A 13,373-nucleotide genomic window follows, 5' to 3' on the forward strand; every position below is an offset into this window, starting at 1 on the left:
CCAGATGTCTAAAGCAAGGTTCTTCTAACCTGGGGTCCATGCATTGGTTATAGGGCTCACAAAACCCTGAAAATTGTTTGCAAAACTATGTGTGCATGCATAAACAGCTTTCTGGGGACAGTAGTGAATTTCCATCAGAGCTGGTGTGATGTTCTATGGTGTCATCCTCAGCATGTGGTACCCACCTTTGAGGTCACCTCATAGCCCAAGATGGCTGCTAGAGCCTTAGCCGAGCATCTGTCTTCTGGACAGGGAGCAGGAGAAAGGTGGGGTGGGCAGAGGGGAGGAGAAAAGATCCACTCCAGTCTTCTGTCTCCCATTAGTAAGCTATCCCAGAAATTCACCTCCATCCTACTGTCCACACCCACCTGGAAGAGAGGCTGGGAAATACGGTCTTTCAACTGACCGTGTTGCAGCTCCATATAAAATCAGTGTTTCTGTTAATAAGAAAAAGGAGAGAATGGCAGACACCTAGAAATTTCTGCTGCAGTCTCTGTCTCGCTAAAGGTCAAGAATCTCGGATTTGGGGGAAGAGATGTTGCCATCTGGCAAAGGGTTCCATGCCCACTGCCCAGACAAAGATGCTTATAGAAAGAGACCGAAAATCCAGGTGCCTCCTTTGTTCGGATGGAGTCCCATCAGCAGTCCCATCAGCCATCCCATCAGTCTGAACAACTCCTCAGTTGACAGTTGGTCTTCAGAGGCTGGTCCTCCCACGTGAGATTGGCAGGGTTAGCCTCTGATAAGGGTGGCTATTTGAAAGGAAGCTAACTAACCGAGTTCTTGTTCCACTGAGGAATGTGGCTCCACAGGAGGCTTTGTGGTATTGTGTCTAGGAACAGCTTTGTTTGGTCTCTCATAATTATCTTCTTTCTGGCAACACTTTGTTCCCCACAGCCTGGAATAGGTGGCTGAGGAGAAGGAAGTCGTTGTTACTTCTTGAGGAAAGACACCAATGGGGGTGGGTCTGGGATGTGGGTGTCAGAGAGGTGAACTGGGCCAGTGAGAGATTCCACTTGTTGAGCACCTGGGTTGTATATTCAATTCAATCCTTTATTTATTTATTTATTTATTTATTTATTTATTTATTTATTTAAGGTCTTTGAACCTTTGTACACGCTCTTCCTGATTGAAGTTGTCAGCCCATGGTGGACATTAATGCCTCTTCAAGAGTTAGCTCCATGAAACCGTTCCTGATTCCTCTTGTTCATATGCCACCCCACCCTCACCCCTGCCTCAGGAAACTTCTTGCAATTCTGGACCTATCTTTATTACAACATTCATCACATTGTTTAAAATTGTTTATTTGTCTTCCTCCACTGGGCCAAGAGCTCCTAAATGATAGAGAATGTTTCATGATTACTTATGGTGTGCAAGTCTTGGTAGGGCTCAATAACTGTTTGATGGGGATGAACAAATTTTAAAAGTGTTAACGAGCGTCTATTGTGAGCAAATATTCTAGCAGTAAGAAGGGGATTAAACAAATTGCAAAAATACTGGCTTCTGGGTGTTCAATAGTCTAGTGGGTGAGACAGAAGAATAGATTCCTGATCTGAAACAAAAGTAATGGTGAGAAGATGCAGGTATTTTTAGAACCGGGAGGGAGAGATTAATTGAACAAATGGGTCTGGGAAGGTTCAATATAATGATTTATAAGGTAAGATATAGATATAAGATAAGATAAGATATAGATATAAGATAAGATACATATCTATTCATCATTCAGATGACCGAAATGTATTTATCAGATATATTTGGTCTTTATCCACAGTTTCTGAAAACATTTCAGAGCCATGAAGGTGAACTGGGTATCTTGTTATTAATGCAGGTGACTTTTGGACCCCACCCAAGGGTGGGGGCTGGTTGCCAGGAGGACCAACCTTGTGATTAAAGGGTTGGAACTTTCAGTCTCCCTCCTCCAACCTCTGAGAGTGGAGAGGGGCTGGAGTTGGAATCAGCCAATAGGCAATACTTAGTCAATCATGACTATGTAATGAAGCATCCATAAAAACCCAAGAGGACAGTGTTTGGGTTCTTTTTAGGGGAGCTTCCATGCTTGGGAAACCAGAATGCTTCCACGTGCAACAGACTAGGGCCCCAAGCTCCATGAGGACAGAGTTCCTTTGTTCAGGACCTCACTCTATGCATCTCTGAATTTGGCTGCTGATTTGCATCCTTTATCACATCCTTTAATACTCTGGTAGATGTAAGTGTTTCCAGGAGTTCTGTGAGCTGCTCTGGCAGATTCATCAAATCTAAGGAGGAGGCCGTTGGAGCCTCCAATCTGTAGCTGGTTGGTCAGAAGCAAAGGTGACAGCCCGGGGCTTGTGACGGGCATCTGACATGGGGCATGAGGGGCAGTCCTGTAGGACTGAACCCTTAACCACAGGATCACCTGATGTTATCTCTGGGTAGTTAGTGTCAGAATTGAATTCTTGGACACCAGCAGGTTCTCTGAGAATTGCTTGGTGTAGTGTGTGTGGGACCTCTCCCCAACCCCCACCATTGGAATTGGGCTCAGGAACCCTAAAAGAGATTGGTAACACTGATTTCTGGGAGGCCTTGAAGGACAAGCCAAGCCTCCATCTTTAAGGCAGGCCTAGAGAGAGGGGCAAGGGAAAGGAGGAAATACGAGCCATCTTTGGAGATGAAGTGTTTTGACAGAGTTGGAGATCCCTATGGGAATCTAGAAGTGTTTTTGTTTGTTTGAAAACGGGGAAACTGGTGCTCTGTGTGTGTTAGGTTGAGTACAAGCCTCAATCTTTTTCTGGAAGAAGATCGTGGTTCTGTTCCTGTGTGGCTTGCAGGTCGATGCTCATGAAGATGCCAGGACTGGGGAATGGTGCTGTTCAGGGGCGAGGAAACAACAGGCCTGGGTGGGGCCGGGGTCTGGGATGGGTCCCCCTTGGTCTGAGTGCCTGGGAGGCCTTTGGGAAGGAGGTCCCATGCTAGGTGCTCCCCTCACCATTCCCTTTTCTGTCTTTCTTAAAATACCCTGTGTTCCTGCAGCAGTGCGGCTGCTAATCTAAAATAAAAACAGCAGGAAATGCAAATGGTCAGGTTCTCCTAGCAACAGGAGCCAACCCACGCAGGGCGTGGGGAGCAGAGCAAAGCTGTCCTGAGGCTGGGATGCGGGTGGCTGGGCAAGGAGCGAGTCTCCCCTTCCAGCTTCGCCCTCTAACTTCAGAGAGTGGCTGGCTGGTGGGCAGCCACCTGCTGTGCGGAAGAAACTCTCCAGGAACTGGATGGGGGCAAAGGTCCTGGGGAGCAGGTGTCAGGGCAGGTGATGGGCAGCAGCTCGAGTTTAAGACATCTGATGGCAGTGGTTGGAATGGTGCTTCTCACAACCTGACACTAGGGGACTAAGTAGGTGCATGATTGGGGAAGGGCCTGGGTTTGTGTGCATGTTTCTGTGTGTCCATTCCGATCAACCCATGGAGTCTTGTCATTCCTAAGGTTATGAAATAAAAGGAAGTAAGGGTTCTCCTGCTACCCAAAAGCAGAGCGTTCCTATGAAACCATTCCTAAATCAAAATGATACAAAGTGAAGAACCAATTACCATTAATTTATATGGGAAAATTTTTAACAGCTGCAGACCCCCAAAATAACCTCTCTCGAGCCTTTCTGATATCTTAGGGCGCATCTTGCAAATGGATGCACGAAATAAATCAAGATCAAGCACAGCTGCTCACAGACACAGTTCAAAGCTCTCATGGGGCCATTCTCACCGTTTGGGGGAGAGGGTGTGCACCTTGCCTCTTTGGGACAAATGCACCCCGAATACTATTTTTGCTTTTCACCCTCTGTCATGAAAGCAGAAATACTCTTTGGATTTCTTTCAGTGAGCGAAAGCAGGTACCATTATTCTATGTCTTTTCGTAAAAGCGAAGTGGTGTAAGGCGAACTTTCAGGAAGGGGAGAGTCCCTGTAGAAGATGATTGCAATTCCTAGGTAAGGGGATCAAAACCAGGGAACTGCAAAGACTCTCAGAGACAGCCGGCTTGATCCCCTTCTGTTACGAATGAAGAAGCTGAGTTCCAGAGATGTAAGTGACTTTCCCAAGACAGAGATCTCATTAGTGACAGAAGTGGTAACTAGAAAACAGGTATCCAGGCCGAGACTCATTCCATTTTAAGTCAGAGCAGCCGCTGGTGTTCCTTTGCACACAGCTTGATAATTAGAAGCCATGATAACCCTTACGGGGGCCCTGGGGGAGAAGACATCTTAGGCACATCAAATAAGTCTAAAGACATTTGAGAGACAAATGGGGCCACCACCCCTGTGGAGTGCCGTGGAAAAGTTAGCATCTGGAGGTGAGAGGCTTGGGCTGGGGGTTAGAAAGAAAAGAATGTCTCTCAAATTGTCACACAGCTCCCCGTGCAGGCATTCCTGGGGGCCTCTCAGTGGGAAATGGGAGGAAGGGTATCTCCCCCTCACCCATCAAGGTTACATGGGGGAAAATGGGAGAAGGTGTGGGTCATTTGCTCAAGGGGACAGGTCCAAGCATGGTAGATCTTGGAACAGAACTCTGGAATTCGGGCTCCCTGACTCTGAGACAGGTCCCTATGGTCCAGACTGGGTGGTTTCCTATTACATAAGCAACTCTTTCATTACTCACGCTCTGGCTTCCTCCTGCTTGTCTCCAGCAGCAGCTCCCTCAGAAAACACGGTGAAAGGAAAGGGTTCTGAGCTCCAGTTGAGTCTTGGGAACTTGAATATATTGTCAGTCTTGAGGATTCCAGGGTAGGCAGCAGGGCACGTAACAGCCACAAGCCACGTCAGGGCAAGTGGCTGGTGTTGTCAGAGCTGGATTTCGACAGAGGAATCATCTATGCATCTACACGCTCTACTTCCCTGTGGCCCCATGGCCAACCATGGTCAGAAGCCCTGGAAAGTTACCTTCAGTCCTCACCTTCCAAGCTGCCCCATCTTTCGGGGCCAAAGTCCAAACTGAGGCAGTCAGCTGATGAGCAGAAGAAGCAACATGGACTTTGGTGTCAGCAGCCTGGGCTCAAATTCTAGCTTAGTCGCTCACTGTCTGACCTTAAGCGACTTGACGTAGCTTCTGAGAGTTGGATTCTCTATCGGTAAAATGAGAGCAGTTGTGTCTGTCTCACAGAGCCGTACCCCATAGATGGATGTAAAGTGCTAGCACCACCAGACAAACAGTCGGTACACGCAGATACTGGTTTCTGCACTTCTTTCTTATGGTTGCAGTTGCTCAGGGACCAGGTGGGAGTTCCAATTGCTATTGCCAAGGCAAGGAATGCTATTTTCCAGGTAGCCCAAGCTGGAACTCAGAATGTAGTTCTCCCGCACACAAAAATTAGTTTGCCTTTATTATCGATTGAATCGGTTTTTACGCGTTGATCTGAGATTGTAGCTCTATGTCCCCATGGTGTTCCCAGCATCTGGTAGACCAGGTACTCAATAAACAAGTGTTGGGTGAGTGAACAAACATGTTGTTTATGTTAGAAAAGGCATTTTAAGTGAACGATAATCCACTTCTAAAAGAATATTTGAATCATAAGGAGTTCATGAGGTCGGTCTGCTTACAGAATCTCTTTGAGGCCAGGCCCAGAGAAGACAGGTCAGGGTCCAGGTTGGGCACCTAATTTGCTAGTGGGCCTATAAAGCCATGACGTGTGGCTCCGGACAGCTCTGGACAGCTTCCTGGCTCAGACGAGGCAACAAGCTGCAGGCATTCCTGTCAATGGGTTTTGAGGGGGAGGGTCTTCCCAGGAGGTCTCTGAGGGGCTATTGGGGCCAGTAGATGAATAGCCTTGGCCTTGGCAACTCCATCCTCTATCCATTCTCCCAGCAGATGAGGGGCACATTCAAATGGGGTCTGCTCCAAGGAGTGGTTTGTTCTTCCCTCTACCCCCCAGCCCCACCCAACCGTCTCATTCTCTCTGTCTCTGTCTCTGTCTCTCTGGCAGTCTTTCTCTGTCTTCTCGCTCTGTTTCTCTCTCCCTCTCTCTCAAACACACACACATTATGTGTTTGTATATTATGTGCATATTATGTATATACACACACATGCCTAAGAGTTCGGATATTGATTTCACCATCTTAACTCCAAAAACTGTTTTTCAAGTGTGGATAGTTCTGGCTTATTCATTTATTCACTTATTGCTGAAGTTGTCATAAAAATCAATTTCCCATTGCTGAAATGGCAGTTCCCTGTGCCTCTTGGGGACTCAGCAGGGAAGATGGCCTCCCCATTGGACCTCTGGGAAATCACAGAGGCTGTTAGAGCCCTGGGCTCAGCATTTGAGGTCCCAAGGGACTGATAACCCACTCCTCCTGGGAAGAGTGCACGTGCTGAGTTTATTTGCAATCTCCTTGAGTCCCCCCACTCATCGAAGTGTTCGGATACTCTTCTTTATGCTTCCTACACGGAACACACTACAGACCTGCAAGAGGAATCAGAATTTCAGAACCCCTAAGTGACAGGCAAAGTGTTTGGCCTTAGCTTTTTCCTTCCTAAAATCCGGTCTTTGCTCCCTGGAATCAGGCTGCCTGATATCCTTACCCGTGGAACTGGTGGAAAGTAAGAAAATCATATTTCTCTTCATGGGTGGGAAATCAGGTCATCCCTCTCCTAAGGTATAGAATACTCCCCCGGGCTGTGGAGAGCAGATTCTGGTTTCTACCCAGAAAAACTATAGACGAAAACTGTGGCTGCCTACTACTGAGTATCAGGGGAAAAAGCGGAGATATTTTTAACATACGGAATATCAGTGAACAGAATGCTAAGGAACCAGAAAACTTATTCCAATAAATATGAAACATATGCTCTGCCTAAAGCAAACCCAGGTTTTGCTATATACAAATTTCATGAAGAAAAAAAATGTCGGAAATTGCAGAAATATCTGGCTACAACCATTTGTTGCAGTCGACCTGGAAGGCAGGCAGGTGGCATGGCAAAAGTGACTGGGTGCGCCAGGGGTGCGTGGGGGGCTTGATCATCTTGTCATGCAGGTCTGGGGACTTGTCCAGAGCCCTCTGGAGTCCCGGGAGCACAGGCTCCAGATGGACATCCCCCCCCCAACCCCAGTTTGTAATGTCAGGGTGTGCGTCACCAACAATCAGAACATCGTCTCCAGCTTCACAACCCGGACTCCTCAGACGGGGAGAATGCCTGTCTCAACGGCAAGAGATTCCTGCAAGAAAAAAAAAACAACAACAACAAAACGCACTTAGGGTTTTATGCGACAGGTTCTTCCTTTTGCAACTAGGAAAGGCAATTCGTATTCATCTCATTAGTGAAGTTCTAGTAATTGGGGATATTAATTTCATTGCTAAACCTGACAAATATTTTACTCTCTCCTGTAGTGGGTGATTGCATTCCCACAGCCTCTCCTTTTGTGCTGCCAGATGGGAAGGATGCGTATTTGCCATTTTCGTTAATACAATTAGTACCTTAGCCTGGCGCCTGCCCCCTCCCCGGCTGCACGCTCCCGGGGACGGGGACGCGGACGGGGGACGCGCACGCGGAGGGAGAGGACGAGGCAGCGGGAGCCCATCCCGGGGCGCGGGGGTGGGGGGGTGCGGGGAGGGGGGCGAGGGCCCGGCGTCTGCGGGAGGGCGGGCGGCGGGGGAGCCCGAGAGCCTGCGAGCGCCGCGGGGGGAGGCGAGGCGCTGCCCAGCGCTAAACCGCGGCGATAAGCCCACCACCGCTAACAACCGTGTGGTGGAGGAGAAACCAATCATTATGCTGCCTGCAACTCCCCCGGCAGCTTCTCGGCCCCGGAGCGGCTCCCCGCACAAAGGGCGCCGCCGCCCCCAGCTGTCCCCACGCCTCGGCGCTCCTCTCCTCCCGGGCGGCGCCCCCCCCGCGCGGTGCTGCTCGCCTGGCGGGGGGCGCGGGGCGGGGGGGCGGTGAGCTGCGCGGGCAGCAGGCGGGTATTCGGAAGCCTGTTCCTTTTTCCCCGGGAGTGGGAGCCACAACAGGGCTCGGGCTTGCCTGGGCCTCCATGTTGCTCTCTGGATCCTTCGCTTCTCCATTCCCATTGGGGAAGCTGCTAACGTTGCCAAATATTTACTACGCCCTTGCCCGCCTCCTCAGCTTCTGACACAGATTCTCTCCCCGAGAGATGGGGGCGAGGGCACATCGGTGCCGGGGATGGACGGCAGCTGGGGTCTCAAGGTTCCTTTCTGCTGGTCTCACCAATGAGACCCCTGATTCTCTGGCTGCTCGCTGGACTCCCCTGGAGTCCTAGCGGTCAGGGAGCTGGGTGCACCGTGCCGCTTATTTCCAACCTCGCCAAAGCCAGAGGGAAGGCAGAACCACACAGGGCCCCCCTTCTTACTCTTCCCTTTTCCTCTGGCCTCAGGGCCGATTTGGGGACCCTTAGGGAAAAGTTCCAGAGAGAAACCACCTCTAAGACAGCCATAGTCTGCTCCCAGGAAGGAGTCTGTCCTTCAAGGGACTGTGGCCTATAGAATGGAAAACAATTTAAAAAAATCATCCTTGAATAAATATATCGGGTAAGAGTGGCCATAACCACTATCCTGTGAAGATTTACCCAGGGATATCACATTCGTTTTCCCCATTTTGGGTCACCTCCCCGTATGGGCATATCAACAGAGATGGTGTTGGCGGCAAAGACTTACTTTAAAACACTCATACTATTACGACAGGGTTTGGAGGTACTTGGGTAGAAGCCAGCCCATGATCCCTAATCCTGGTTGTGTCACCAGAGGACAGGAAACTCTGAGCTTCATGTGACCTCTCCAATTTAGGAATGATACTTCTTCCTGAGATCCAGGTTTTTGAAACAAAGCTAAATGGAAACACACAAGCCTTTTAGCTGTTTTCCCTGCCTGGAACGGATTCATGCTTCTTCTCCAACATATGATCCCATACCTCTTCTTCCCCCAAGAAACCTTCCTTGACCATAGCTGTGCAAAGTAATCCTGGTGGAGAGAGCCCCATGGGCCCCATTCACTTACCTGGAGTCAGCATTGCCCTATATAATTAAAAGTGGAAGTATGTCTTGTTCAGCAACCTGTTGCAAAGTCTTTCCTTGTTTAGATCTAGCTCAAAACCGACAGCCTTATTAGGATTTTCCTGATAAATGAGTAGGAGAAACCCACTCATATGTACTATATGTTGCTGCTAAAATCTAAAGAGTCCTGCCAAGTACTGTGCCTCTTTTTATGGGTAGATACAGCCAATTGTCTATTCCTTTAGAGAGTATATCTTGACATGAACTAGACCACTAGATCCTTAGGAACTTCACTGATGTGGTAAGCCCTTGTGCTTTCTATCATGGTAAGAGCGTAAGGGACTAGTATGATGTTCTAAAAGATATCAAGACAATTGAGGTATCTCCAAGACTATATGATGACAAAGAGCAGGAACATTAACAGTGAAAGTATACTGTTGTCCCTGCCACATGAAGTCAAATTGCTTCTGATTATTTTTGGTGATAGGAATGGAGAGTGGGGGAGAATTTGTTAATTTAGTGTCTGCATACCAGCTTCCAAGGGCTTTGTTGTGTTGCTCCAACAAAGTAACCACATGAAGAGTTGGCTATAAATGGCACCACTGATTAAGTGTGTGATATAGCTATTCTCCAAGACCATCTGGCTTTTGCAAGAGCCAGGAAGGAAGTTAAATGGGGATGTGATTGGAATCACACCTCTGCCTCTTTCAAGTTTTAATGGTGACACTAACTCTGTAATTCTTTCAGGATGCTGGATTTGTTTTTGGATTACTAGTTTGACAGGGGGGAATGGGTTGAGGTAGGGCAGTTCTAAGGCTTTCCACTTGGTTCTCCCTTCTGGCCATAATAGATGTCACCCTGTGGGTCAGGGAACCAAAATGAAGATTCTTCCAGTTACTAAGTATATCTATTCAAAATATACCTTCGAAGACCGAGAACCGTGACATTGATCCATGGTCCCACTGAACTTGGAAAAAACTCCATTTTTTACCTGACTTTCATAAACACACTCCAGTGAGTGATCCAACAGAGTATTTCAGGTTTTAGGATTAATTTAATTCAACTAATTTCTTATTGCTCTGAGGAATAGAGTATCCTCTGGGGCCTCCTGAGGGAATAGGGATGGGGGTGGTGAGCAGGTTGCCTATAACAGATTCACTTTACCATTCTCATATTCTGCAGCATTTAGACTTCTTCCTCCATCTGTATATGCCAGAGAAGTTCTGACATTTTGATCTTACTGGCTGTAGCTTATAGTTGAGATTGGCCAACTTACTTGTCTAGTAATGCCACTTCCCAAGTACTCAAATCATAACATTAAATCCTAATTCCCAGTTGTGCATCCATTTTCAAAAATTTAGCTAATCAGGTCTTAAGGTATATTCTTCTTGGTCTAACAGACTTAGAATCCACTTAAATACACCCTCCTCAGACTCCCGAAGTCCCGCAAATCTTTTGGCATATAGTCTCTCTCCTCAAGGCCCAGGGCTGCTACTTTACAGTCTGAACTATGCTGCTCTTTAACTTTTCTTGACGATCTGGAAGCAATGAGGGTAGTGGAGGTGAGTCCTAAGGGGAATTGAGTTTCCTTGGTGCAGTCACTGAAAAGTTTTTATTCAGTGGGAAAAAGATTGCAGGACATTCAGGGAGGTTTAGCAAGTTTTGAACATTCAAGTCCTCAGTCCCATCAGGTCTACATAAATGTGCCCATTCCATATCTTGGGACCCCACTTCCTTCCTATCAGCATGCTCAGCTTATTCTAAGAGATTGAAGGATCTAAGAAACTGAAGGATTGAGTATTTAATTGGGTTTGCAACTCTGTAGCTGTTAAAATTATTTTCTAGACTTGGTCTTCATCCATATCAATTCAGAGACTACAGGACATGGAGTCCTTTAGAGCTACCATAGACACTTTCTGATCTTCTACCTGGTTCTGAGTTGGATATTAAGAGGCTTTCAATATGTCCTTTTCACTGTTTACTCTCTGGGGAGCCATCAGAAGCAGCCAGCCAATGCCACAGTCTTTGTAATCATGATTGTCACCATGGAGACTAAGTACCACAGTAACTTGATTTCCATTGTCCTCCACCTGCACTTCATTCCTTGCCACCTTGTAGGATAAGTTGAGTCACTGTGATGCCACTGAATGTCATTATTGGAATGGATTACCAGTATACCATTTTCTCCTAGTAAGGAGGTTAGTTCTGTGCTTTTCAGCTATGAGAGCAATAGGATATCAGAATCCTGTTTTGGGGGACTGTTTTCTGGGCCCTTCCTGGTATCTATTCTTATATCAGTTCAGAGCCTAGAAGGCAAAATGTGGCACACTCAAATAATGTCATCGAGGTGGGTTTAATAAAGTGACTATTTATGCTAGATTGAGTAGAGCTCAATTCTTCATCCCTATCTCTGTCCATACCCTTTCATGTCCTCATTAGGGGTGGAGTGTACTTCCTTGCCTCATGTCTTTGGACTTGCTCATGTGACTTTTTGGCCAATGGCATGGGAGTGGGAGAGGATACCAGCTCCAATCTTAGGCCTTAAGAGGAATCACATGTTTTTTGGGCTTTTTAAAAAAGATTTTATTTATTTGACAGAGAGAGAGCAAGAGAGTACATGCGCACACATGAGCAGGGGGAGGGACGGAGGGAGAGGGAGAAACAGACTCCTTGCTGAGTGGGGAGCCTGATGTGGGGCTTGAACCCAGGACCCCAAGATCATAACCTGAGCTGAAGGCAGATGCTTAACTGACTGAGCCTCCCAGGTCCAGCCCCCGACATGTTTTTGTATGTTCTTATGAGCCTCTGTCATCACCATGACAGAAGTATACATACTAGCCCAAGGAGGATGAGAGACATGTGGAATAGAGTTGGTCCGACTCTCCTATAGAGCTACAGTGAGAATCAGCATAGCTGCTCTAGCTACCAGAGCATGAAGTAAAGATGTCCAACTGAACCCAGCCTAAATCAGCCAAGTTCTAGCTGACCTGCAGGTTTATGAGAACAAATGGTTCTTTTAGGATATTGGACTTGGAGAGGTGGATATATAGATTAATATAGCAATAGCTAGCTGGTACACTGGAATAAATAAAAACCAATTAAGAGGTGGGACAGAACCTCAGAGATGTTGATAGTAGGCTTGAAGGATGAAGGGGAGGAAGAACCTACTAGCACCTGGAGAGAGTAGCTACAGGACAGGATGTTTGACAAGAGCAGGCTTTTGGTAGAGGGATGTAGACAATTCATAGAAACCAAGGAGGAAGGCAAAGGGAATAGATATCATCCCCTTGTCTCCTCCTGACCTCTGAACTTCTGCTGATGTCTCCTACTATCAAACCTAGAAGGCAAAGGAAACCATTGATGCAGATTATTTAAAAAATCCTCCTAGTGCAGGGACATCTGGGTGGCTCAGTTAGTTAAACGTTTGACTCTTGGTTTCTGCTCATGTCATGATCTCAGGGTTGTGGGATAGAGCCCTGCACTGGGCTCTGCACTCAGCAGAGGGTCTGCTTCTCTCTCTCCCTCTTCTCCTCCCCCCACTCATGCGTGCTCTCTCTCTCTCAGATAAATTAATAAAATCTTTAAAAAAAATTCTCCTAGTTCAGAAAGCAGGATGAAGGGCTGGAAAGGCAAATGGAAAACATTCAACACACTTTGCATGTCTGAAAATGTCTTTACTTTATCCTTATACGTGTATGATAGTTTGGTGGGGTACAGAAAAATTTCTTTCAGAAATTCAAAGAAATTTCCAGTGCAGTATAGTTCTTGAAAAACCTCTCTTTTTCTCTCTCAAAATTAGTAGTCTTCTTATCATCCTTAAATATTTACAAATTTTCTCCATGTGCTTTGCAGTGGATTTACTTTTATCCATTGTTCTAGATACTCATAGGATCTTTTTAATCTCGAAACTGTGCCTTCAGTTCTGGAAATGTTAATAGAATTATTTCATTAATAATTTACCCTATTCTGTTTTCCTGCTCCCTTTTCCCCTAAATTTCTAATTTTCTCCTATTTTCCATCTTTGTCTTTTTACCCTTCTTTCTTGGAGATTTCCCCAAACTTTTCCTTCAATCCTTCTATTGAATTTTATTTTAAAAGCATTTAAAATTGAGATATGCCTCATAAAACATACAATTCACTATTTTAAAGTGTATGCTTCAGTGATTCTTAGTATATTCACTATGTTGTATAACAATCACCACTATCAAATTCCAGGACATTTCTAAAATCCCAAGATCTGGACATTTCTAACATCTCTGTACCTATTAGCAGTTAATCCCAATTCCCTTTTATTCCCATCCCCTGGGAATCATTAACCTATTTTCTGTTTTTTTTTTTTTTTAAGATTTTATTTATTTTTATTTGACACAGAGAGAGAGATAGTGAGAGAGAGAGCACAAGCAGGGGGAGCGGCAGGC

General features: G+C 46.4%; 1 long non-coding RNA gene across 1 annotated transcript; it reads right to left on the minus strand.

Moving 5' to 3' along the window:
- Positions 1-707: 707 nt before the first annotated feature.
- LOC145716289 (uncharacterized) lies at positions 708-8,195 on the minus strand. Its single transcript, XR_014138873.1, has 3 exons — positions 7,971-8,195; positions 7,091-7,167; positions 708-6,417 (listed from the first exon to the last, which is right to left on the minus strand). It is a non-coding gene; the product is annotated as an uncharacterized LOC145716289 (long non-coding RNA).
- Between the last annotated feature and the right edge of the window lie 5,178 nt (positions 8,196-13,373).

The sequence above is a fragment of the Leptonychotes weddellii genome, chromosome 11 (genome assembly GCF_054177405.1).
Source record: "Leptonychotes weddellii isolate Sample4059 chromosome 11, ASM5417740v2, whole genome shotgun sequence".
In the NCBI taxonomy this organism is placed as follows: Eukaryota; Metazoa; Chordata; class Mammalia; order Carnivora; family Phocidae; genus Leptonychotes; species Leptonychotes weddellii.